The sequence below is a fragment of the Sminthopsis crassicaudata genome, chromosome 1 (assembly GCF_048593235.1).
Source record: "Sminthopsis crassicaudata isolate SCR6 chromosome 1, ASM4859323v1, whole genome shotgun sequence".
In the NCBI taxonomy this organism is placed as follows: Eukaryota; Metazoa; Chordata; class Mammalia; order Dasyuromorphia; family Dasyuridae; genus Sminthopsis; species Sminthopsis crassicaudata.
In genome coordinates this window covers 626,713,448-626,740,975 of record NC_133617.1, presented here as the reverse complement: position 1 = coordinate 626,740,975, position 27,528 = coordinate 626,713,448, and the positions used below count along the sequence as shown (strand labels likewise).

At 36.3% G+C, this 27,528-nt stretch overlaps 1 long non-coding RNA gene across 1 annotated transcript; it reads right to left on the bottom strand.

Moving 5' to 3' along the window:
• Window positions 1-3,452: 3,452 nt before the first annotated feature.
• On the bottom strand, window positions 3,453-24,922 carry LOC141555583 (uncharacterized). Its single transcript, XR_012486260.1, has 3 exons — window positions 24,796-24,922; window positions 15,818-15,971; window positions 3,453-7,139 (listed from the first exon to the last, which is right to left on the bottom strand). It is a non-coding gene; the product is annotated as an uncharacterized LOC141555583 (long non-coding RNA).
• Between the last annotated feature and the right edge of the window lie 2,606 nt (window positions 24,923-27,528).

Here is a 27,528-nt window from a genome sequence, read left to right as displayed (position 1 = left end):
GGGGACCAACCTTGGATTCAGTAATGCATCTGACTCATGCCCATTCAATTCCCCTCTATACCCCAGGCAGTTCTCTAAAAAGATAAGCTGTAGCATCAGGCCCAATCTGATTGGTAAAAAGACTTATTAAAACTAGAAGATCAAATCCAGAAATGAATGTGCAGTTTGCTCCTGAAATCCTTCACTGGACTCTCAGTCAAAGCAGAGGCAATCGTGCTATTTTCCTGCTGAGGCTGGGTTGCAGCAGACCCAGCAGAGGGTGGAGGGTTTGATGCTTTTTGAATTACAGAAGCATCATCTTTTAGAACCAGGAAAAAAAGGAATCACCCGAGGATGGCTTTCAAACCTGTGTGGGTTCATGGTCAGTCTCATTGGAGTCAGGGAAGCCAGGTTGGGACTGCTGATTAACAGAGTAATCTTCATGATCACATGCCTTCTTATTAAAGTTCTGAAATGGTCTCCAATCTAATGGGTACTCAGAATATATCAAAGGGGAGCCTTAGGGAGTCTGTTGTCTCAGGGAGGCTGGAGGTTTCTGGTTTGCTCAAGTTTCTGGAATGTATTTTTTGATTGTTTGATCTTTCCTAGAGATTACTACCCAGCAGCTACAACTTGCTGTTGCCCCCAGTGCCAGGGCTTCAGGGTGTTTGAAGTGCAAATGAAGGCTTGACCTTAGTGGGGACCAAAGGAATTATTAAAGTTGGTGCAACATTTAAGCCATATCCAAGTTAAACATATTTCTATGTGCAATAACATAGACAATGGTGATAATGCTATTAATAGTTTTCATTTTTGTAACACTTGAAAATTTTATAAGGCACTTTTCTCACGATAGTCTTGTGAGATAAATAACACAAATATAGTTATTGCTCTGTTACAGATGAAGAAACAGGGGATCAGATTTCTTAAGTGATTTGTCAGGGATCGCGCTGGTAGAGCCAAGTGCCACACCTGATTGTTCAGTAGTTTTTCCACTGTAATGCACAATGATGGGATTTTTCTTTAAAGTTTCCCCAGTGTGCAAAAATAGCTTCATTTAAGGCCCAAGCCACATCAACATTTTATGTTACATAAAATGAGATAATGTATGTAAAGTGCTTTGCCAGCTTAAAGTATTATATGAATATTCTTCTTATAAATACTATTATTAGTTATATTTTGAGTATTTTCAAACATCATGCATGTATTTTCTTTTTAATTATTGTCTTTTTTCTATCATCTTCATTCTTCAGCATAAATCCTCTTCTCAAAAGAGGGTCCTCTCATAATAGTGTGTGTATAAATATATATATATATATATGTGTGTGTGTGTTGTGTATGTTTATATATGTATATATGTATATATTTAGTTTTATTGAACTATTTTCTTATATGTATGTATACAATAAAACTAAGTAAAATATCAACCAAGAGCATTATTATAGTGTTCTTTACTTATAGTCCCCTACATTTGTAAATAAGAATAATATGTAGGCATTTAAAATTTTGCCTTTTAAAAATTCCTCCTGTTTTGGTTGGTAGAGTGTATGTGTGCATGTCTCGGAGACTTTAACACTAAATTAATGGCTAATTTTAAATGCATTTCTTTGCATCTAAATGGATTGCCAGGGATTACAGTACTTCCTTTTGTCTTGTATTGATTAAAAAGTGGCACTGACATGCACACAAACTAAACAGCAGTCATCATGATAAAGCATCTACTTCCATTTTGGTCCACTCTCTAAGAATGTAGAAATGATAAGATGGTTTGTTTTTCAAATTCCTTAGAAAAAATGCATTCCTTGGCTGAACAAAGATCATGAAATTTCATCCCAGAAACAACATTTTGGGTCAAGTTGAAGAATGAAAACAATGCCAGGAACAAGAATTCGTGTGCCCTTGAGTATGGCTGTTGAAAGAACTCCTTTTTTGTGTGATAATGGGGAAAACATGTGCTCTAGGGTAATAGTGCCAAACTCAAATAGAAACAATCATTAAACCATACATAAGGATTCCTCCAAGTTCACATACTGACTTAGAAAACCACATTTTAACATTACCTATGTTCTACTGCATTTTTATTGATTTTATTAAATATTTCCCAACAGCATTTAAAAAATCTGTTTTAGTTGCACTTAGGAGTATTGCTCTTGGCACGTTACCTACGGATTGCCAAATAGAGCTAAGGAAATCTTGGGCAGTTAAATGGCGCAGTGGACAGAGTGCCCATTCTAGAATCTGCATTCAAGTCCAGTCTCAAACAGTGACTACCTATGTGACTCTGGGCTAATTATAACCCTCATTGCCTTGCTTCTTCCCCTTCCACAAAAAAGAAATAAAAAATCTTATTCCACAATAGAGGTGTGAAGATCAAACTTCCTAGAGATAGGAAAGACTCTGAATATCATTAATCAAATTAGTTGGATTCAATAGATTATAAATTCCTTAAAGGCAGAGATTGTTTCATTTTTGTCTTTATGAAGAGGTAGTAACTGTGATATAGTGGATAAAGAGTTGGTTTCAGAGTCAGGAAAACCTGGATTCAAGTCCCATCTTTGACATATATTGAGTATATGACACTGACTAGACAGGTCCCTTAATCTTTCAGAATCCAGATAACTTTCTTTGTTTTTATTTTATTAAAGCTTTTTATTTTCAAAACATATGCATGGGTAATTTTTCAACATTAACCCTTGCAAAACCTTGTGTTCCAATTTTCCCTCTCCTTCCCCCACCCCCACCCCTAGATTGCCAGTAATCTAATATATGTTAAACATGATAGAACTATGTTAAATCCAATATATCAATACATATTTATACAGTTATCTTGCTGCACAAGAAAAATCAAATCAAACAGGAAAAAAAGAGAAAGAAAATAAAATGCAACAAACAACAACAAAAAGAGTAAAAATGCTGTGTTGTGAACTACACTCAGTTCCCCAGTCCTTTCTCTGGGTGATGGCTCTCTTCATCACAACATCATTAGAACTGGTCTGAATCATCTCATTGTTGAAGAGAGACACGTCCATCAGAATGGATCACCAGATAACTTTCTAACACTAAGTTGTAGAGAAGGTGTTGATCCATATTGGTAAAGGAATTTTTAACAGGGAGATTCCTATGTACATGAAATAAAATATAGGTCCAGTTAGAAAAAGAAAGTCTCCAAAGTCCAACACATTTGTTGTTGTTCAGTCTTTCTCAGCCTTGTCGGATTCATCATGACCCTATTTGAAGGGTTTTTTGTTGTTGTTGTTTTGTTTTTCTGGCAAAAATATGGAGTTGTTTGCCATTTCCTTTTCTAGCTCTTTTTACAAATGAGGAAACTAAGGCAAATAGAATTAAGGGACTTGCCCAGGGTCACATAGCTAGAATCAATTCAGATTTGAACTCATGAAGATAAGTCTTCCTAACGCCAGACCCAGAGCTTTATCCACTATGTCACCTTCCTGCTCTACACATAGGAAACATTTTATTATAATTGATTGAAAATTTCACAATTGAAACTCACAAACTTAAGAATTATATTTAACTCCCATTTCTTTTCATATCTTAATAGATTGTAAATATCATTTTTATTTTATCAGATCATAAATATCTTGAGAGGAAGGTCCATGTCATATTTATCTTTAATACACTCAGAAATGAGAATACTGTCTTGCATACAGCAAGCACTTAATATCTACTGTCTGAATGATCCCAGAGTGGCTCTGGTTTTTATTTTAAGACTTCTTTCAGGTGGGTCCTTCCCCTCTGTTTCTCCTCTTATACTCTAGCCTAGGCTTTCATTGCTACAGTTAGTACTAAGTCAGGCAGCTGAACTATATGTAATCTCTTTGTGATGGAAGGTATCCTCCACAGAGCTTCCCAAAATAATTACTTTCACCTTTTCCATCCTGATCCTTTTTGTTTAAAGATTCAAAGTGGTTCCATACAGACTCTTGCTTAAAATCTCAATGCTTCAGTTTGGCATTCAAAGTCCAAAAAATTCTCTTCCCCTTTTCTTTTCTTCCCTAACATGAATGATCTCTCTACTCTAAATCCCTTCTAGTACAACCTGCTCTTTCCTGCTCAGAGATCTTTGGGTTCCCCAATGTTCATCTCACTCCTTTCTACCATCTGTACCTATAACCTTCTTCAGCTTCTAGATCCGAACTTACTTCCTCCTAGAAATTCTTTCTAATGACTCCTTCTTCCCTTCATATTTGGTCTGCTTGCTCCATGAATAAATTAATACAAGAATGAATGAATGAATGAAAAAGCATTTATAATGTGCTTACTATGTGCCAGGCACTGTGTTAATAATGATGTATTCAGATAAAAGGGAACAATACAGCCCTTGACCTCAGAGTTTATATTCTAATAAGGGAAGACTATTAATATATAAAAGGAAGTGATGACAGGGAGTAATATTTTGTACAGGGAAGAAGGAGGGAGTGTTTGGGGACCATAGGACAATTGATTGACACATCTCTTCACAAGAATGATAGAAATGATTTGATTATTAATCTCAGAGCTAGAATTCTATTGTTTTTCCTTAGTGAGGAAATTGGGGAGAGAAGGTGAATGTGGTAGAATGGAGATAACAGGAAGGGGCAAGATGAGATGAATAGTCATTAATCAGAAGGCTTGGGTCACATGTTCCATAATCATAAATACATATTTATATATTTATATATGTGCATCTATCTATATCTCTATCTATATCTTTATTTGTCTCTCTATAAAATTTTAACAGATCACTAGGCAATGAGAACCATATCCTTTGAGGGTGTATATAGCATGCTCTGCTCGCTGCTGAACTACTTGGGAAGTCTTGGTGAGCCTGCTCCTGGACATTCACAATGACATCCAATGAGGCGCCCTCGAGGCTCTCCACTTCAGAGTATGCACAGTTGTGCTATAACTGTTGTTTGGCTGATAAGCCAGACCTAAAACCCCAAAGAGGAGACTTCTACAGGGACTTTTCTTTCTCTCAAGCTGTTGTGATGTTCATGTAAGGTGATCTCTTGGTACTCTTTTCCCCAAAGCAAGCATGGAAGCCTAAGTCAAGTGCTGCTCTTGCTGAGAGAGTTGAGCAAATGTTGAATACGTAAGGGCCAGGATACAACTTTGTGAGCTTCAAAAGGTTAGCAGAGCAAGCTGCCAGAGATCTAGTGCCATGAGTCTATGCTAGAATTTTCAGAAAGTCAAGCCAAATATGCCAGGACAGCCCTGGGACTCCGCCCAGCAGGGGATAAATTCCAAAACCAGTGATGATGAGTCCCACAAATAAGGAATTGAGTCTGTCCTTTGTTCATGATGTATTCAGAAGTGAATTTGGCAGGGTAATATCCTTGTAGCAATCACATTAAGTATGAGCCTAGTGTCCCCAGGGAGCGAGATAGTATAAGAGATAATGTACTCCTGGATGTTAAGAACTAATTATACTCCTTTTTTGGTTATATTTTGTAAGTAAATATCCTTTTAAAGAGCTAATTGATGTTAATTGGTTAAATGATAATGGAGTGATAATCAAAGAAGGTATAGATGTAATAGGAAATCCGAAAACTTTTGGTTTTGGAGTCTGCTTCAGAAAACTCCTACACCTAATCAATTTTGAATAGACTAGTCAGTTCATTGCTGACTGATGATCTGGTCAGTGAAAATCAAATTTCAGAGATCACCCTTAATTCATCTGGAGATTAACATGCCAATGATAAACTCCCTAGCCCATAAGCCATAGAATTAGCATATCTGTGGTAGAAGCTGGATAAAATGACTCTCCTTGGTTCTGTTTCTTTACTGGATTCCCTTGGAATTCAGTCTGCTTTGTAATGGTGTACATTGCTTTCAATAAAACTTCACCCCTTGACGAGGAAATATGTTCAAGCCTGCAAATTTTTTCGAGACACCTTGTAACATCGGTCTGGGATTTTGGGGGTCCCTCCTTCCCAACTCAATAGTATCAATGATATAAGAGAGAAAATAATAATTGGCAAATAATTTGGGGGGAACACAATGGAACAGAAGCTTGAGCTGACAGTGTTAGACAAAAACGTAACAACTTGTTGAATGTTCCCCTAGGACCCAGAGAGACAGCTAGGGGCATGATGGAGTCAGCTCTTAAGAGCTGATTATTAAAGTTTCAGTGTTAGTTTTATAGCTTAGGATCAGCAAACGTTACAAATCAGGGCTTGATTTATTGTCTTGTTGATTTTCTAAACTTGAGAAAATGAGAGAGAAAATGTTTAATACTGTAATGCCGGAGAAACTGCGGCAAGATAGAGATTAGAGAGTTTTTAATAATTTATTTAAAGGGAGAGATTTACTGGGACCAAATGAATCCATGGTTTGGTCCCGGGCTGAATGAGACTATCATCTCCAAGAATCCAGCAGGCCAATTCAAGTTCTCAATGACATATTTATACACAGTAGCTAAACAAAGGCAGGGGGGGTAGAATCCAAACTCTGGTGAGTGGGAATCTCCAGGCAGGAACCATCAACTTGGCTCTGACAGGTTGGGGGGTAGGACAAAAGTTCTAACAATCTGGGGGTTAAGAAAGCGTCTGACTATAGAAAGAAAGTCTAGATTCCCCCTTTTTGAGTTTACACTTTGACAATTTATAACCTTAGAGCAAATAGCCCTGAGTTATATCAGTCTTCATGAAAGGGGGGGGGGTTGCAACTAAGGAGATTGAGGCAGAACAATTAGGAAACTGAGGCAGAACCAATTAGGGAAACTGAGGCAGAACAATTAGGTAAACTGAGTCAGGACAATAAAAGAGAACTGTGGCACAATACTGTACATTAAACTTTAAAAAGTCTTATGAGTACTTTTATTTTTTGAGGGTTTGGTCTCACTGCTATCTCCAACCTTGAAGGAGTAAACAGCTTTGCTTGTACCCCAAGCTCTCCAGCATACAGACATACTATTGGATTTCACTTATGGAGGCAATTTTAGGGTGCTATCCATATTGCTTTCCCAGTCATGTTTATTAAACTTTCTGCAGACTGGTGAAAAGACAGTGATGGATCTTTGGACAAGGTTCCATCTTTGCTACCTCATGGAGCCAGCATTTCCTGCTGTTCCTCCTCCTTGGTCACTTCTGTTCATTTTCATTGAGAAAAGTCAGAAAGTCACACTGGAACCATGGCATTTAAAGACACCATCATGATACCTGTGGAAATAAAAATGACCATTTTCCAATTAGAGAATAAGATACAATATAAATAAGTAAAATCATTCAAGAAAGTATGTCCCAGTTTAATTAGAGTAGTTATGAAAAATAATTTGAAAGTGAAGGAACATCTATTAAGATACTTCAGATCAGAACAAGAAAAAGTCCTTTTTCTTGTGAAGATTCAAAGACATGGGATTGATTTCCAATGAGAATCTACAATCATCTCAATGATTTTAAAGGTCTTTCTGAAACTACTTAAAGATCACTTGCATCAATGTTGAATTGAGTGTACAAGCTGAAGTCACCTAATTATTCTTAAATAACAATAACATTTATATAGTGCCTACTATTTGCCAGGCACTGTGCTAAGTATTTTGCATATATTATCTTATTTTACCCTCACAACAACTCATGGGAGATAGGTGCTATTATTATTCCATTTTGTTGTTGTTGAGTAGTTTCAGTCATGTCCAACTTTTCGTGATTTCATTTGAGTTTTTCTTGGCAAAGATATTAGATTGGTTTGCCATTTCTTTCTCCAGATCATTTTACAGATGAGGAAACTGAGGTTAAACAGGGTTATGTGACTTGCCTCAATTCACACAGCTAGTGTCTGAGGTAAGACATGAACTCAGGAAGATGATTCTTCCTGATTCCAGGCCAGGTAATTTATCTACTGTATCACTTAGCATTGTACTACTAAGTATCACTGAGTATCATTTTACAGATAAGGAAACCAAGGCAGAGGTAAAGTGACTTGCCCAGATAGAAGTATCTCAGATCACATTTGAATTCAGGCCTTCCTGGTTCTGGATCCAGTGCTCTATCTGCTATACTACCCAACTTCCCCCTAAATTGGTGGTAATTACTAAAACAAAAAGAGGAGTATACGGCACTAATCTTTCCTCTCTCTAGAAACCCATGGCCTTACAGACAAGTCATCTCATGAAGAATCCCAAAGGTTCTTCCAGGCTGACTTTACACTTGACCTTATTTTAATAACTCCTGGATTTTTTGTTTTTAACAAGTGTTTAACTACATTTTAAGAGAATACAACTTCCTTCCAGGAAAGGCTTTGACTTCTCATTTACAACCTGAAGCATTTATTAACCACCTGTGTGCTGACTATAGTGGGGAACAGAAGAAATCGACCTTTCTTATATGGCCCTAGATAACTATTAGGCTAGTGTCTGAGAAGGAGGAGGATAGTAGGAATTCTGCCCTTAGAAACATAGCCATGGAGTAACTGGTGATTACTATGCCTCCAGTTAGACAGCAAGGTCTCTCTAAAAATGAGCTGGGAGATGGGGAGGTTTTGAGGTCTGGTCTTATGAGAGGAAAGGTCACTTGCTGTGTGTGGCCCAGGTTATCCCTTTTAGGAAGAGAGACTATCATAAGTATTCATGAGGAAAAATAAGATTCAGTATTCAACTGAATTTTTTAAAGGACATTGGAACAGAATACCAGTCACACTTAGCTAGAGTAAGACAAAGGGGCTCTTCAGAAGCAGCAAAAGCAATGAAAGGCACAGGCTGAAGTCACTTTATTTTTAGCCAAGTCCAGCATGAGCTAGCATGATCCGCTAGATGGAGATCATGGGTCTAGATGAGCCTTAAACATCTGTCAAGCACATGGACCAGCCTCATTGCAGGAGAGTGTACCTTCTGCAGGGTCTTGTTCCCATTCCGATTTCAGATTTTTGCCTGGAGGTCTGCTTCTATGGCATAATTTGTCCAAAATAATTACCATCAGACAGAAAATGTAAAAACCATGTCACGGATTGAACCACGAGTTATGATGATTCAAGCCATTCATGCTCGGCTTTTCTTAGAGCATCTAGGAATTTACACTTTGTGACATATTTCTCTTTAAAATACCTTAGAGGGGCAGCTAGGTGGTTCAGTGGTTAGAGCACCAGCCTTCAATTCAGGAGGACCTGAGTTCAAATCTGGTCTCAGACACTTAACACTTCCTAGCTGTGGGACCCTGGGCAAGTCACTTAACCCCAGCCTCAGGAAAAAAAAAATAATAATAATAAAATGCCTTAGAAACTCAACGCCACTCTTACAATAATTTCTGGCAATGGGGTTTCTAACCATGATTCTACCAGAGGGAAGAAGTCTAGAGGCTTTACTCCAACACCAACTGGCCAACTGCTGTTCACATAGCATGATGGGGTTTTGCTTTGTTTGTTCACAATGAGCTTTAAAACAATACTTTATGTTCTGCTCTTCCAATCATTCACTAAAGCTTGAAGCTGGGCAACTATTTTTCATATAGTATAGTGGTTTTTAACAATGAACTTTTAAAACAATACTTTATGTTCTGCTCTTCCAATCATTCACCAAAGTTTGAAGCTGGGCAATTGCTTTTCACATAATATAATATAGTGGGGTTTTGCTTTGCTTTTTAACTATGAAGTTTTAAAACAATGCTTTATGTTCTGCTCTTCCAATCATTCCCCAAAGCTTGAAGCTGGGCAAGGCAATGTGAGAAAGGTAGAAGATTCTAATCAAGGACATGCTTCCCCTCCTCCCTAGGGCTGATGGAGAGGATTCATTCATAGCCCTCAGTTAGAGAACATATGTGAAAGCATTTTGGAAAGGGCTCAAGTATTATACAAACATTAAAGTCTAGCTCTGGTTTTTGTGCTTAAGTATTTATGAAGCTCATTATGCCCAGTGCTGGCTGCACATAGAATGAAGATTGTGGCCAGAAATGGAGGAGTGGGTGCTTTCAGACCCACAGACAGTTGGAATTGGACACAACTTGTTTGGAGCCTGCAACTGACATTCAATTCTTAGACATCCATACATATTTCTGTAATGATTTGTCAGTGTTTTACATACAAGGACTTTTATCACCCTGGCTAAAACCTAGAGAGGCAAGGGAAGTGGCACTTTACATAGCAATTAGAAATATGAGTGGGGTGAATCAGCCTCTTCCAGCCTTCACCTCTCCCACACCCAGCCTTTAAACTGGATAAGAAAAGATATTATAGTGAAATGCCATGACATGCCCGAGACCCTTTCACAAATTTCTGAATTGCTAAGCCTCTTGAGACAACCTTCCCTGGCACAGACTTAGTGAAGAGAGAAGCATGGTATGCATTTACTTAAGACAACTCAATTAACTTCCCAAAGCTTCAATATACTCGTCTGTAAAAGGAAGAAGTTAGACAAGATGACCTCTGGTTTTCTTCTAACTCTAGGTCTAGGATCCTGTGATTTGATGATTATTATTAAAGGACTTTGTGAACACAATCATTTCAGATCAAAATAACATGATAATATATTGCACAGCATATAAAATTTATATATTTTTATATAGCATATAGCATCAATTGTGGGTCAGTCTTTTCTGACTCTTTGTGACCTCAGTTGGGATTTTCTTGGCAAAGATCCTGGAGGGGTTTGCTATTTCTTTCTGCAGCTCATTTTTCAGGTGAGGAAACTGAAACACAGTTAAGTGACTTGCCCAGGTCTTACAGCTAGTAAATGTCTGGGACCAGATTTGAATTTAGAAAGTTGATTCCAGACCTTGCACTGTATTTATCCACTGTACCGCCTAGTCACTCATAATATATTAATATGTAATATTATATAATTTTATCATAATAATATATAATATACATAACATAAAATAATAATCTCGTAATATAATGATTTCATAGTTGAAAGCAATTTTAGAAAGATCAAGAGATAGAGAGAACTTCAGATACTAACTAGTTCAGCTTCCTTATTTTATACATGAGGAAATTGAAGACCATGATTTGATTTGCCCAACATCAAATACAAAGTAAGAGAGACAAGATTTGAACCCAGGGCTTCCAACTCCAGTGTCAATCTTCAGTCCACTGAATTATTGAGACTAACTCCTTTGTTTTATAGGAAAGAAAGTAAGGAAACTAAGTCCCAAAGATGGGAAGAAATTGGCCCAAAATCATATTTAGGGCAGTGTTGGGCAGAATTGAATCAAAGATTGTCAGAGTTAGAAATGATCTTGGAAGTCTCTAGAGTTCAACTTCAATCAGAACAAGAATCTGCTTTGGTCATACCTATTCTTCTTAAAAATCTTAAACAGGTAGAAGAGAAGAGGGCAGTGGATTCCAATTTTAGATAGAGCACCAGACCTGGAGTCAGGGAGGCTCATTTTGCTGAATTCAAATTCAAACTCAGGCACTTGCTAACCATGTGATTTTAGACAAGTCCCTTAATGCTGCTTGCCTCAGTTTCCTCATCTGTAAAATGAGCTGGAGAAGGAAATGGCAAAGTACTCTAGTATCTTTACCAAGAAAACTCCAAATTGGGTCATGAAGAGTCAGATATGACCGAAACGACAATACTGATAATTGTTAGGAAATTTTTTTCCTTACCTCAACCCTAAATGTGCCTTTCAGTAATTTCTACTCATTACCCAGTAATTTCTAAAAAAACTCATACTCATACACATTTTCCTTCTTTTGATCTTATTACAAAATATAGCTTGTATTATCCTGCTTGTCATTTCTTTTAGTTTTGAACATGTTCAGATGAGTAGTCAATTCAAATTTGGTAATATGAGGACAGGTCATATGTTCATCAATCCAAAATTATGAACTGAGAGTTGGAAGGGACCTTCTAGGTTATATATGAGGAGAACCTTGAGACTCAGAGAAATTCAGTGATTTGTAAAAGCTCACACAGATAGTAAGCAGCAGAGATTTAAATATTAGAAATTTATTTCAGTTTTTCTTTTCCCAGAATTCCATTATTAATTGCTCTGAGTCATAAAATAACACATTTTTCTTGTTTTCTTCAGCTCCTATGGTAATTTATAATAACTTTTTCCCAAAAGTGTCAAAGCTGTCATTACCTTTGTGACTTTTAAGTTACAGTGCCAGAAACAAGTTTCTTTTCTTTTCTTTCTTTTTTTTAAGCCCCGTATGTGTTTTATACACACATATTATATATGTGTAGTTGTATAATGAAAGACAAAGTGGCATCATGAATGAAAAGCGAGGCTTGTCTTTAAGTCTCACCTCTGACATTTCCTAGCTCTATAATCCTAGTCAAGTCACTTAACCTCTGCCTCCTTTTCTTCACCAGTAAAATGGGGATATTACTATCCTATCTCCCAGGACTTTGTGAGAATAAAGTGAAATAATAATTGTAAAGCTCTTAGCACAGTGCCTGGCACATAGTGAGTGCTATGTAAATGTTAGCTATTATTATTATTAAATAAGATATTTATAAAGCCATTAGCACAGTCTGTGACATACAGAATAAGCACTATATAAATGTTAGCTATTATTATTATGAATTGTTCAGTGCTCTGGGCAACTTTTTAAGACTATAAATTGCAAAATAGTTGTCAATCAGCCTTAATGAAGGAAATTCCAGTTCTGGATAAAAAAGGACTGTATTATATATAATAATAACACACATTTCTAGGAGGCTTTCAGATTCAAGAATCAATTTTCTCAGATCTTTGCTGCAAGACAGGGAATGCAATTATTATTATTATGTAATTATAATAAAGTTATAATTATATAACATGATATTATTAGGGAGGGAGCAATCAGATTTAAGTGACTTGCCCAGGATCATGCAATCAGTAACTGTCTGAGGTCAAATTTGAATTTAGGTCCTCCTGGCTCCAGGGACTGGGCTCTATCCACTCTGCCACCTAGTGGGGTCTGAGTGCAATTATTCTTATATCTGTTCCATAAAAGAAAAGACATTTTCTATAGAGGAGCCTCTCTAGAGGTGCAAAACAGTTTAATAACCTGAGTATTTTGATTACAAGAACTGCCCTGTTCTCACTATAATTTCTCACTGCCCTGCCACATATACTTTTCATTTTACTTGAACATCACTTCTCTGGATTTCATATTCTTCCTGTAAAAATAAGAATTCTGGATTAGTTCCTTCTCAGATCTTAATGTTATGATCTATGATCCTGTATTTTTCGACACATTTATTGTAGCTGATCCTGTCCTAAGATAGGGAGCCAAGTAACTTTGACTAGAAGTCATCAAGACTCAGTTTCTTCATCTGTAAAATAATGTCTCTCCTTTCCTACAAATCTTGAAGGTTCCTCTGAACATCCTGTGAGATATAAGTGAAACAACACTGAATAAATGTTAGAGATTATTTAATCAATCTACCAAAAATATTTATTAACACCATGTTCCAGATACTGTGCTACTAAACACTGGGTATATGAAGAAAGGTAATAGTATTTCCTGTCATCAAGTACATTAGTGCATTCCTTTTTAAATTAAATTTTTATTTTCAAGTCCATCTTCTCATCCTCCCACTCCAAAATGAGAAAAAAAGGAAAACAAAACCCCCATCACAAACATTTAAAGTAAAGCAAACCAAATTCCCACTTTGGCCTTGTCCCTTCCAAAAAAAAAATATATGTCTTATTTTGTACTCTGAAAATATCACCTCTCTATCAGAGTTATAAATATTTTGAATTGGGAAAAGGTTTCCTGGACGAGTTAGAATTTGAGAAGAAACTTTTTAAAAACCAGAGAAACAAAAAGGGATGACGGAGACCATTGCAGACATTAGAAACAGAGCAAAAGCCCAGAGATGAGGGAGGGGTTATATGCAAGCAATGAAAATTGAACCAACCAATGTAGCTGGATCATGAAATAGAAGGAGGAGAGTTAAGTGTAAAAAGATTTTAAAGTTAAAAAGAAACTAATTCATGAATAGTATTAAATGCCATGAAAGAGTTTATTTTTGATCCTGGAAGTAATAAAAAAGCCACTGGAGTTTACTAAGTAAGGGGTTGACATGGTTGGACCTATGTTTTAGGAAAATTACTTTAACAGTGTTGTGTTAAATGTACTGGAATAGGAAGCCTAAGGAGGGGAGACTAGTCAGGAGATTTTTGCAATAACCTAGGTAAAAGATGGTGAAATCCTGAACCAAAATGGTGGCTATGGAAGTAGAGAGAAAAGGACACATAGGAGAGCTGTTATGAAGATTTTTCTTGTTCAGTAGTTTCTGACTCTTCATGATCCCCTCTGAAGTTTTCTTGGCAGAAATACTGATTTGTCATTTCCTTCTCCAGCTCATTTTATAGATGAGGAAATGGAGACCAACAAAGTTAAATGATTTGCCCAGCTAGTAGTGTCTGAGACTATATTTGAACTCAGGAAAAGACATGTTTCTCATTTAAGACCTTTTTTCTATTGTGCCAGCTAGCTGTCCCATTGTGAAAGCTGAAAGGTATATAACTTTTGACGAAAAGTTGTATGTCTATAGTGAGTCAAGGGTGACTGGATGATAATACCTTCAACAATAAAAAGAAAGTTCAGAAGAGCTAAGGATTTGGGAGTTAAGACTGGGGAAGTCTTAGCTCTTTTCAACAATGAGGTGATTCAAGGCATTTCCAATAGACATTGTGTTGGAAAGTGCCATCATATCCAGAGAGAGAACTATGTGGAAACTGAATGTGGAATACAATAAAACATTTTTATTTTTGTTGTTGTTGATTTGCTTGGTTTTTTTTTTTCTTTTATTTCCCCCCTTTTAATCCCATTTTTCTTGAGCAGCATGATGAATCTGGAAATACAAATTACATGAATTACAACAACACCTGATTATATAGAATCATACTCCAGTGGAGGCTTGAAAGAATATGTTGGATTTGGAGTCAGATGAACAGGATTTGAATCCTAACTTTTAAAACTTTGATCTTTTGCTCTCTAGGTCTCAGCTTCTTCTACTGTAAAATGGTGGTGGGGATTGGATTAGATGGCTCAGAAGTCTGTTCTAGTTGTAGATACTGAATTCCATGTCCTAGATGACAGAGATTATTTCCTTTGTAAGTCTCCACATCTAGTTCAACACTGTGACTTTTAATTGATCAGTGTTGTTACATGACTGATCAGGAGAGGAGCTCTGGCTCTTCTTGCTGGTAATGGTGCCACAAACATGAAGAACGGACCCCAAATCTGCGGAACTGATTGAAAAGACTGTGGCAGGTACCAGACTCTAAAAGTGCTTCAGTAAAACAAGAAAAACGACTCATGGATCACTCAAGAGAAAAGGTCCTGTGATGGGAAGCAGAGGGACAGCAGCAATCCTACAAAGCCAATTAAAGGGGAAAGACCAAGACCATAAAAGAAGGTTTATTAAATCCAACTGTGGACCAAAGAGATGCTGCCCATCAAGAGATGTACGCCAAAGGAGGTGAGAATAGGCCAAGTAATCAGTTTTAAGCATCACTTTTCTTTTGCTTTATTATTAAAAACAATTAAATTATTGAAGCTATTTAAAAAATTGAATTTTTTTTTTAAAAGCCATAGATTGGGCTCAATTGCTATCTGAGGGGATGCATTTTAGTGAGTCTCTGTATGTCCCATGGAAAGCATTTCCTATTATCTATTATTATCATTAATAACTGACATTTAATTACATTTTCCCCTTGGGCCTCACAACAACTCTGTTGTTGAAATTATCATACCCTTTTTCAGATGAGGAAATTAAGTTAGCTCACAGAAATGAAATGATTTCTCCCTTAATCATTTTTTCTTACTCTCAGATCCCCTTAGTTAGGAACCTCAGTTTGAACAAATCTAGAAAGAGTAAACACATGGAGTTACAATTTAAGCCTTGAGGAAGTACTTTATAAACACAAGGCGACCTCTCTCACAGGTCCTTTCCCCAACTTACCTTTTAAAAATCCTGAATAGCTTTAAGTCTCTTTGGACTTTAGTCTCATTCCTTGACCCTCAGATAATGGAAACATCTCAGATCTGCAGCTGTGTCTCAATTCCCCGTTGGTCTGAAGGAGTTATTGTCCTGTTTCAGGTGAAACTTGCTAGGCCTGGGAAATGGAAAATGGGAAAGAAAGCATCCAGTGGGTGGTGAACAATGAATGAGTGATGTAGTCCTTCTAAGAGCCTGACTTCTTGGTGTCTAGCCAACCAAGAGACTTCCATTATCTTTGGGGGAAAAAGATGTTTAGGGAAGAACAGTCAGAATTACATTGTAGGAACAGTAAATAATCAGAAAGATAGTATGATAAGAGGTTCTTGAATGACTAACTTAACAAGAAAAAATTTTCCCCAGTTTTGAAATTCCCACTGTTTACTTTTGAAATGGATTAACATATTATTTTACTTAGGAGGAGGTGACCGATTAGTTTGATTACACAAAAGCAGAGACATGTACCCTTGACAATCTAGTTGAAAGGGATTCAAAGGGAGAGGGAAACAAACCCAGTAATTTTTATGAGGTTGAGGGAAGGGGTCAAGAAGAGGGAGGGGAAGTAACTGAGAGTGTGGAGAACTGACCTGGCCATATGAGCTAACTTAGAAGAGGTTCTGAAGAAAAATAAATTTTGAAAAAGGAGAGATGGGAGAGAGGGAGATTGGGAAAAAAGAATACTGCTGCTACCAAACATAGAGGTAGAAGAGAGCACCAACTAAGAACTTTGCTCCCATCATAATTCTGCCTACCTGTGAGAAGATAAGGTCATTCCAAAAGAAAGTAGTTGAAAGTTGAAAGTAGCTGCTGACACATCTCAGAATTCATTAGAATTTGTTCTCCAGTGAAATGTGGGGATGTTTTTCATGCTCCCTTAGCTAGCTACTCATGATAAGAAGAGAAAATAGGTTCTGGGTTACTCAGAATTTCAGCTCCCCCTTTCTTCCATGTATGGGTTTCCCTGTGTCTATTTGAAACATCTCTGGCAGAGCAAGATGAGCATTGAGCAAACTACATTGTTCTTTATAATCAGGATGGATAAAAGGTATAAGGAGGAAATGTATATGGAGGAAATAAGAAATAAGAGAATACATATATGGAGGGGAGTATGATTGAAAAGAAGAGAAAAGGAAAGAAGAAATGTATCTAGACATCGCTATATATAAAGATTAACATATACACATTTAGATATGCTAGAAACATATGTATACATTTTGGTCCTAGTGTCCAAACAGACACGTCTGGTAGTTTGTAAGATTGCTTTCTAGGAAAAAGAAGGATTGAACTGTAGAATCAGAGATTACCATGCTGGAATCCAGATAAAGGATATAAGAAACAAATACTTGTCCAGGTACAGGATGGGTAGCAAGCTCAGACAGAGGGCCAAAGAAATTAGGATCGCTAATTCTGCTGCATTCTTATCAAGCACAAACTGGATAATATTTATATGTTGGGAGTAGGCTCAAGTTAGTACTCATCCTTAACCTTTGCATATCAAGACCAGTGTAGGGACTTGCCTAGAAAGCAATCCAGGAGTTAAATCTGGGGTAAGCGAACTTGTTTGATAGAAAGATAGATACATAAAGACACAGCAAAAGACAGACAATGAGATGATAGATAGACAGATAAATATATTTCAGTATAAGTGGTTTCTTTTGTAATCCTATTATTTTGTGTATTTGAAAAACATTCTGAGAAAGACTCCATGGGTTTCATTTGACTGTCAAAAGGGTCTGTGACATAGGAAAAGTTAAGAATCCCTGTGGAATCTAGTCTAACTTATCTATAAATTATTAGACCCAGGGGCCACAGTTTGGGGTTGGGGTGTTAGCTTTTGATTTTGAAAGTTTGACAATGGCAGAACTGAGATTGGTGGACAGTTGACAACAAAGTTCCTGAGTAAGTAAAGGAGTAGGACAATGGCCATTGGGTAATAGTCTGGGATCTATCCATAGGTCCTGATCTCCTGACTTGGTACCCTTGTCCTAAAGAACAGATTCCTTTTATGCAGTGCCAGATTTTAAAAAAAAATGTATGTGCAAGAGTACTTTCTGATGACAGTACAGTGACAACACAGCTTAGGACCAGGGTACAATATCACAGGGAAGGGAAATTAAATTAACCAGTAATTATTTATGTTTGGTGACCACAATAAATGACTACAATTGCACAAAAATAATTGGTAATTTCTTCATCCAGGAAAAAGTAAGGAGAGATCCTCAAGAGCTTCCTAAAGCATTCTTCAAAGGACAGCATTAAGAAAACAGAATGAAAATGAGCTGTTTCATTTTTCTGCAAGTCCTTGAACACAGGTTTCCCCAGAATCTTCAATTTGGTTACCAGTTACATTGGTTGCTCCATGTTCCCCAAGTCAAGATTAGATGACCCCAGCTTCTATGAAAAGTGCACTCTAAGCTATTTAAGTTTCACCTGGTCTCACATCCAAGCTCATGAGATCATGAGTTTTGCATGATTTCAGTATGAAGTAATAAACTGGGGCCAGATTTCTTGGACAGACTTATAAACCTCAGGAAACCTTTGGATAAACTGGAACTGAATTTCACATTTGAACTGAAACCCGAAACCTAGAGTTTCTCCCCCTCTCTTTACACACATGCAAACACACACCATGTAGATTGAATACAGTGTATTGCTCTTGTAAAAATGACTGAGTCTTTTTTATTTTGCTTTCCTCCATCTGTAGCCAAGGAAATGATACCACATGCCATATCTCTGAACAAACAGGGACCCCAGAAGTGGCCCAAGATATTGAGGGAAACAGCAAATTTATTATTCAGAAGAAATTCAAAAGACACTGAAGTTCACAAAGCTATTGAGCCAGAGCTCATGTTAGCACATGCTGGAAACTGAGACAGCAGTGAGCTTTAGGTGGGTGGAGAAAAGAAAATCCTACAATAAGCTGGTTATATAAAGACTTGAAAATGAGGCTATTTACCAGCACACCCATCTTCAAGTACACCAGCCATTCTGAAATGGAGCCAGACTGTGTAGGCAAGGAATTCTGGAATGTGTGTTGACTGAACATTCCAGTACTATGTAATAGGGGCCACTAGCAAAAATCATATGGCATCAGTAATTTCAGGATTTCCCAAAATACTCCTGGGGGTGCTCTTTAGACAGAAATCATGTAAGAGTCCATAACAGCAACAAAAAAATCAGGGACGATAATAATTTAGGTTGTGGGTTATTTTTCATTTTTAAAATACTAACTGATCAGATTGGAAAATTCACTCAATTCAATTCAACAAGTATTTGTTTAAAATAAATAAAACAATCCCTGACTGAAATTGAAATCTGAGACTAATAGGAGAGAATTACATACATGAAATTGTCAGAGACCAATGTAAAACATATTGGTGAATTTGCAGTAACATACTTATGAATATTACCTCTCCTGTCTCAGAATACAGCCTCCTCCTATGGGATTCTCATTCATGAATCCTCCATGAGAGTGGGTATATGGAGTATTAGAACTTCTGATACACGTTGACTTTGTGGTCCTGGACAAATTACTTAACCTCTCAGTGTCCTGAAGTGACTCTTTAAGACTAGAATTTATAAAAATTTGTCCTATCCCCAGGCCTAAAACTTTGTTCCCTTATCTTCCTCTCTTAATATCCCACACTTTTTAAATATTCACTTTAAAACCCACCTTGTTCAGGAAGTCCTTTCTGCAACCCCCAGTTGCTAGTATCTTCTCCTTTGAGATTGCCTTCTATCTACATGGTATACATTCTGAATGTAATGCATTATTTGCATGTTGCCTCTCCCACTAGTCGTTAGCTTCTTGAGAACAGGGATAATTTTCTCTTTAAAAAAAAAATATCCCCAGAGGATTAGAATATTGCCCAACACATAATAGGCATTTATTAAAGGCCTGTTTATAAATAAATCTCTTTACTGGGAGTCCCTCCTGTCAATGAAATCACCCAATGCCTTTCCCTCCCCAATACAAATTACTACATTCTTCCTAAAATGTCAACCTAACATGCTGGAAACATTCCTCTGCATGATTTACTACCTTATGAATACTTTTAGACTATCCATCAGTTATCCAAGTCCAAACAAATCATTGTTTATCAGCACCTTCAGTGTGAACCTTTTCTTTGTTGATTCAAATGACCCAGATCTTTCTCCTTCATGATCATTTCCACATAACAATTATTATCTATACCATACATTTTTGTTATCTTCTCTTTTATGCTTATCTCTGTACATGTTGGTCAAAGATGTTGGCCATTGTCATGGAGGATATGAAGTCTTCTCCTGGTCAGAATGGGTGGATGAGAAGAATTTGTCCCAACAGGTATTTAGGCAGCTGAAGCTGTGAAAGTCTCATATCTGACAGTCTCTGTGGGCCTTGAAGCTCCAAATTTATGACCTATTGATTCTACTCAATGTCATTTAATTTTGTCCAATCACCTTTCCTATTTTTTCACCTTCCTTGTGCCAACCTTCACATTCAGATTGCCACATACAAGAAGTGTTCTAAGTTAGTTTGAAGGAACTTCTGAATTCTTCATAGATTCTATTTCATCTTGACATAGGAAAGGTTTATAAACTTGATAAATATACAAACATAACCTGTCACGGGGACAATTAGATGAGTTTTCATGTAAGATGAAATAGAGATCATCTAGTCTAAGACCTTCATTTTATATATGATCATAAATCCCAGCAGCTTTTTTTGTGGTGGCAACAAACTGGAAATTGAGGAAATGACCATCAACTGGGGAATCACTTGAACAAGTTGTCATATATGAATGTAGTGGGATACTATTGTGCTATAAAAAATGTTAAGCAGGCAAATTTCAGAAAAACCTGGAAAGACTTACATGAACTTATGCTGAGTGAAGAGAGCAGAACCAAAAGAACATTGGAACAGCACTGTGCAGTGATTAACTTTAATAGACTTAGCTCTTCTCAGCAATAAGCTAAGGCAACTCTAAAAGACTCATGATGGAAAATGCTATCTATAGCCAGAAAAAACTATGAAATCTGAATGCAGATTAAAGCATACTGTTTTCATTTTTTTCTTTCTTGTGGCTTTTCCCCTTTTGCTCGGATTCTTCTTTTACAACATAACTAATGTGGACATATGTTTAATACAATTGCATATTTATAACCTATATCAGATGGCTTGCCATCTTGGAGTAGGAGGAGGAAAGAGAAGGAAAGAGAAAAATGTAAATCAAAATCTTATAAAAGTAAACGTTGAAAACTGTCCTTATGTGTAATTGAAAAAAAACAAAATACTATTAAATAGAGAAAAATAAATCGGAGACTCAGAGTTGACAATAAGCAGCAGAACTGGAATTCAGATTTAGATTTTTAAACTCCAACTTCTCCTGATCTGTATCTCTATAGACCTTTAACCTATTGGTGAGTTAGGGAAGTGTCTACCCTAAGCATGTGATGACTTCCCTTGGCTGGAATGGGTGGATGAGAACAATTTGTTCCAATAACTGTGAAGTCAGCTGAAGCAGGTACTGTGGAACACTTAATAGCTTGGTCATTCATTGAAGATCTCAATTTCATTTACAACATCCCGGGAAAAAGTTGTGACTTTTGTCCTACCACTGAATTTCTATGACTTAGGAAAAGAGAGGAAGGCTGTTGACTTTATGTAAGTCTGCCTCACTTAAATCCAATTCACAGGCAAATCAAGATATCACCCCATGATGGTGTTGATCCTCTTTGAAAATGAAGAATGCACAACTATTACCTTCCTAGAAATAAGGAACAATACATTTTAAAGGCAGTCCAGGATCAATTTTCCAGATAGATCCAAGGTTAAGATTCCAAAAGAATGAAAAAGATCAAAGGCAGTATTATTATCCTCTCCCAAATAACCAAGAAGTCATTACTAACTACCAATCTATATGCCTTTACTCTCAGTTCTGTAAAGTCCTTATAGAAAATGGGTTCATTGAAGATGCTGATTCAGACTTGAAGTGAGCATTTTCTTGTGGATGATTCAAAAGAGACTCAGAATCACATAATTGGCAGCTGTTTAAAGCCTATAAGAATCTAATGTGTTTATTTTTTGCTTATTACGAAAACAACAACCACCACCACCACAACAACCAAAAAACCCAAAACAAAAAACAAAAACCTCCAAAAACTGTTTGTGTTGTAGAATAGGAAAACACAGACTTAAAAGGTTCTTCTCCAGAAAGGTGTATATGTACAAAAGTCTATAATAAATACAATCATAAAGATAATTTTATTTAAGAATCCTCTGATCACTATCACCTAGTTATCAAAGGCAGGGAAGATATGTTTGTCAAGGGTTTTAACCAGCCCTAGAAAATATCCTATGCTGAGATCAGAGAAAAAGAGGGATTCTCAGTAGACGGTGAGATTATGCAGATAATTCTGTTTGTGGGCAACTTGGTGCTGATTACTTTGAACCTACAATGCCTATTTAACAAGATCCACAGTGACTTACATCATCAGTCTAGCAAGCCACATGAAAACCGAATCAGTGAAGAATGCTTGCTGCCTGGATTGGGACAGGTTACTGAAAGGGCAGTCTGTTCAGTGATTTAGTCATGTCTCTCCTGGGTCTTCTGTCTCCACACTCTCAATGACCTCATCAACTTCATTAAGTTCAATTATCATTTATGATAATAATTATTATTTTTATTTTCAAAACAATAGTAATTATTATTATAACATCTAGATTTAAAGTTTGAGAAGCATCATAAAAATATTCTCATTGTATTCTCACAGTAATCTTGAAAGGTAAGAGATTATTATTATCCCCATTTTAGAAATGAGAAAACTGAGGCAGCCAGAGGTTAAGTGACATGTCCAAGATCACACAAATAGTAAAATTTGAATTTAAATTCAGGTTTTTCTGACTTCATCTGTGACTTCAATCTACTGTGTCACCTGATTGTCTCATGTAGCTCCATGAAAATAACTCAGTTCTATTCAGCCATACTTCATTTTTTCCCTAACCAAAAATTCTATATCATTAACTGTTGAAGATATCTCTCTATCTGGATGTCTCCAAGACATCGAAAACTCAATATAACCATGACAGAATTTGTTACCTTTCTTCGTAACTCACTTTTCCTATTTCTGTTAAGGGTATCACCATCTTTCAATTCACCAAGGTTCACAACTCCAGAATTATCCTGATGCTTTCCTTTGTCTCCTCTGTACCATCCACTGAGGTTCAAAATCTTATCAAATCTACCTCCTCAACATTTTTCACGTCGATCTTTTTATCTCTACCCATCTGGATCCATCATTCCAATTCAGGCCCTCAGCAATGAACAATAGTCTCCACATCGGTCTTCCTTCTTTGTAGTTTATTCACCACTCAGCTACCATATATATATTCTTAAAACATGGGACTATCTAACCATATCAGTCTCCTCAAAAATTAGTTCCAGGCTCTCTCTACTGTCTGTAATAAAATGCAAATTTCTCAGTGGGACATTTAAAGGCCTACATATTCTGACCCAAGTTTCTCTTTTCTGGTCTATTGCAAGTTATTCCCTCTCATCTAGTCTATATTTTAGCTGCACTAATATACAGTACTTGCTCATTCCTAGACTTGACATTCCATTTTGTGTCTCCCCAACTTTGCATTAAAATATGTGCATGAAATAATCTCACTCCTCACCTATCCCTCTTAGACTTTATAACTCTTTTCAACTGTTACCTCCTATATGAGACTCTTTCTTTTTCATCTACCCAGCTTTAGTGCTATTCTCCACCTCCACAAATTATTTTGTGTTTACTTCATATAGTTCTGTGTTGACTTATCTGTGGATTTTTTGTTTTCTCAGAAAGGAAAGGACTGTTTGATTTTTTTCTTTGAAATACCAGCACCTCACACAATGCCTGGCAAAAACCAGGTGGTTAATATGGTTGAATTGAATGTTTTTTATTCTAGCAAAAGAACAAAAATTGGGCCCTAAATTGAATAAGAGGTAGTAAGATAGTTGGTTCAAATTTTGGAAAATGCATTGTACTTTGAGTGATATTAAATTGTCCATAATGCGACTCTAACCCTAACCCTTCCAACTCTAACCTTCCCAAATCTATTTTTATTTACATATTTTGTTATTATAGCAACTTCATTTCTAAATATATTCTCTCCCCTCCTTTCTTTATACATTTATCCAATATAATAAAGATTAAAAGAAAAAGAAAAATATAATTTCAACCAAATGAACTGTTGTATCAATCATGTAGGACAGTATATGCAATGTTTCACACCTATACTCCCCCACCTTTGCAAAGGAGGGAGAGAAGTAATAATAATTTTACAGCACTTAGTTACCCTTTATTCCCCCTTTTTCCATTTATATTTTGTAGCCATTATATATATTATTTTTCTGACTACTCCATCTTCATTAGTACACAAACTTCTCATGAAGCCCAATTTTTTTAACACCAATATTGTCTCATTGAAGTTCTATATCTATAAATTATGGAATATAATATTGAAGTATTAAATGAAGTGTTAAAAGCTTAATTATTCCAAAGGGCAATACGAATGTCTCTCAGTAAGTCAATACTCAATGAAGATTTGTTAAGCACCTATTAGGTATCAGATACTATGCTAAGTACTACATATCAAGAATAATAAAAGATAAATCTTGCCCCATATTCTACCATCCATCTATCTATCTTTCTATGTATCTATCTAAATGATTGATTATCATCTACCTCTCTATCCATATATGTATTTGCCTATCTATTCACCCATATATCTACCTCTCTACATAATCTACCTATCAGAATGTCACTTGTTACATATCTATCTGCCTTTTTACCTATCTATCCATTTAACTACCTATCTACCCATCCATCTCTATCTCTCTATCATCTATCTAATCTATCTGTTTTTTAAAAATAATTTATACTTTCTCAGGAAAGCAAGGGAAATTGATTCTTACCATCTGGATCACCCATGAAAGCCATCTGTGAGTGGGATGGAGAGAAATAGAATTGCAGGTGTTAGCAACAATATATGGAGCTTAGAATAGACATTTGCCAAAGAAATCTCTAGAAAGGAAGGTTGCATTTCTAGTCACTACTTTGGATTATTAAGATGTTGCTTTCTTATAAGTCTGAAAAAAAAAAGAATGGTCATCTATTGAAAGAAAGAATTAAAGTCCGTGATGACCCAGTGCAGCATTAAGTTGGAGATTGTTATACTAAGAGTTCTTGTATTGACTTTTCTGACTGGGCCCTTAAAGTACTGTTCTTCCCTCCCTGTTAGAATTAAGAATACAATGGCCCCAATCCAATTTGTTTAAAAATTTATTAAGTAGGGGAAGGTAGATGGCCCAGGGCATACTTACTAGCTGTGTGACCCTGGGCATGTCACTTAACCCCAAGTGCCTCACCTGCCAAAAAAATGAATTAGGTATCTGCTTAATGTGTTTAAGGTTTAATATGTTTAAAGAATACTGTAGAGTCCTAAAATTTAATCCTTTGCTTTAAAAATATTTTAAACCAGTTTATAGGACCCTAGAACCATAGATTTAGAGGTAGAAGGGAGATTTGAGACCATCATATGTTTGTATTTTAAAGATGGGCAATCTAAGACCCAGAGAAATAAATTGATTTGCTCAAGATTATATAGGTAGAGTATGTAAAGGAGAATTTAAACTCAAATTCCCTAGCTCCAGATACAACATTCATTCAAATATCTATCAGAGAATAAATCAATAGCATTTGCAAAATATTATCTTTAGGTACAGGCATGCCATTAGATCAGAGGCTGTTAAACTTTTTGGTGTCATAGACCCATTTGGCAATTTGGCATCAATCAGAATGAATAAAAGAAAAAATATATATAGAAATCTGAAGGAAATTAAATTTATTGAAATCTAGTTCTCAGGATATTTTTTAAATCCAAATCCCTTAGACACTATGAGACAGGTTAAGAAGACTTGTATTGTGAAAGGTAATAGCTAAGAAGACTGTGGTCTTTTACAGCTACAAGGTACCTTAAGAGATAAATTTGTACATCTCTCTAAATGTTATAGATAAGGAAACTGAGGCCCAAAGTTTTAACTTATTGAAGATCATACATGTAGTTAGCCACAGAACTAGATTCTCAATTCTCAGTGTAGTTTTTTTTATACTAATATGTTGACTCAACTCCCAGACTTTGAAATACATCCTTGTTATCAAGAAATGCTAAGTAAATAAAATAATATAATTTTTGTTCAGTCACATCCAGCTCTTTGTGACCCCATGAACCATAGTGTGCCAAGCCCTTCTATTCTCCACTATCTCCAGAAGTCTGTTCAAGTTCATGTTCATTGTTTCTGTAACACTACCTAACCATCTCATCCTCTGCTGTCCCCTTTTCCTTTTGCCTTCAAGTTTTCCTATCAAGATTTTTTCCAATCCAGTGCTCTATCCACTACACCATCTTGTTGCTCCCTATAATATAACCTCATTAATTAATAGCACAATCTACAACAATTTGGATGTCAGTTGGTTTACCTTTGCCCTTTTTATTAAAAAAAATTCAAAAGTGCCTACAGTAAGCCATCTAAAATATAACTTTAGATAAGCTATATAGCCTGCCATAATAGAAATTATAATGTACTGCCTATGGGGGTAGTGGATGCATTCAAAAGTGGGAAGGGGGTTGCAGAGCTTTAACTAGGAATTCTAATACCTGGGGGAAATTAAATTGATTTGGAGAGAAGGAAATGAAGTAGAGGAGTACTAAGATAGGAAAAGTTTAGTCAAACAGAGTCCAACATTATACTCCTTCCCATTATAATCTACTAATAGGGTATTCTACTTCAGATTCCAGACTTGCAAAAAAAAAAATGTTGGAGACATATCATGAGTGTAAAGGGAACAAAGCACTTGAAAGAAGAGTTGAAGAATCATGGCATAGTGGATAGAGAGTGGGTAGAAAGATCCAGGAACTTCTGAGTCTTGTCTTTAATGTCTACTAAGTATGTGATCATGGACAAGTCAAATAATCTCTCATTTCCTAACTGGCTTCAATGTCATTGATGGAAAAAAGAGTCTATTATAGAAATATTTGCAGATATTTTTCATTTTGGGATATTGCTTTCCTTCCTAGTTTTATCCTTAAATGCATTGGGATAATCTGCCTTAACTGGTTTTCTTACTAAATTATCTATACATGTGTTTTTCCCTCTAACACTTTACATCTTTATGAGGTGTTCTTGCAAAATCTTCCTCCATAAGATTAAAAGAACCCCAAAACTATAGGACTCCAAATAGAAATATTTACTTCATTTGGTTATGTTTTCCTGGAGATCCAGCATTGATGGACATGTGCCGAGTGCCCAGCTAATGAAAATCCTACCTGGAAGATGGACAGATATTCTCTACATGTTTTTGATCTATTCACCACATAATGAAGAGAAGTCTCTTTGATTAACTAAGGAGCTGAAATTGGGATACATTACAAAAGCACTAGTCAGACCAACCTTTCTTTCTTTTTTTCTTTCTTTTTTTGGGGGGGTTTAACTCCATGCCTAGTTGCATTCAGGTGAAAAGAGCATCACTACTATAAAAGGAGAGGCTTTGAGTCTTCCCCATTCAAGACCGATATATATGCCAGGGATATGGAATTCTTATTTCATTTCAAAGTCAAGGATATTGGAGATGGCTATTACCTTAAGAAC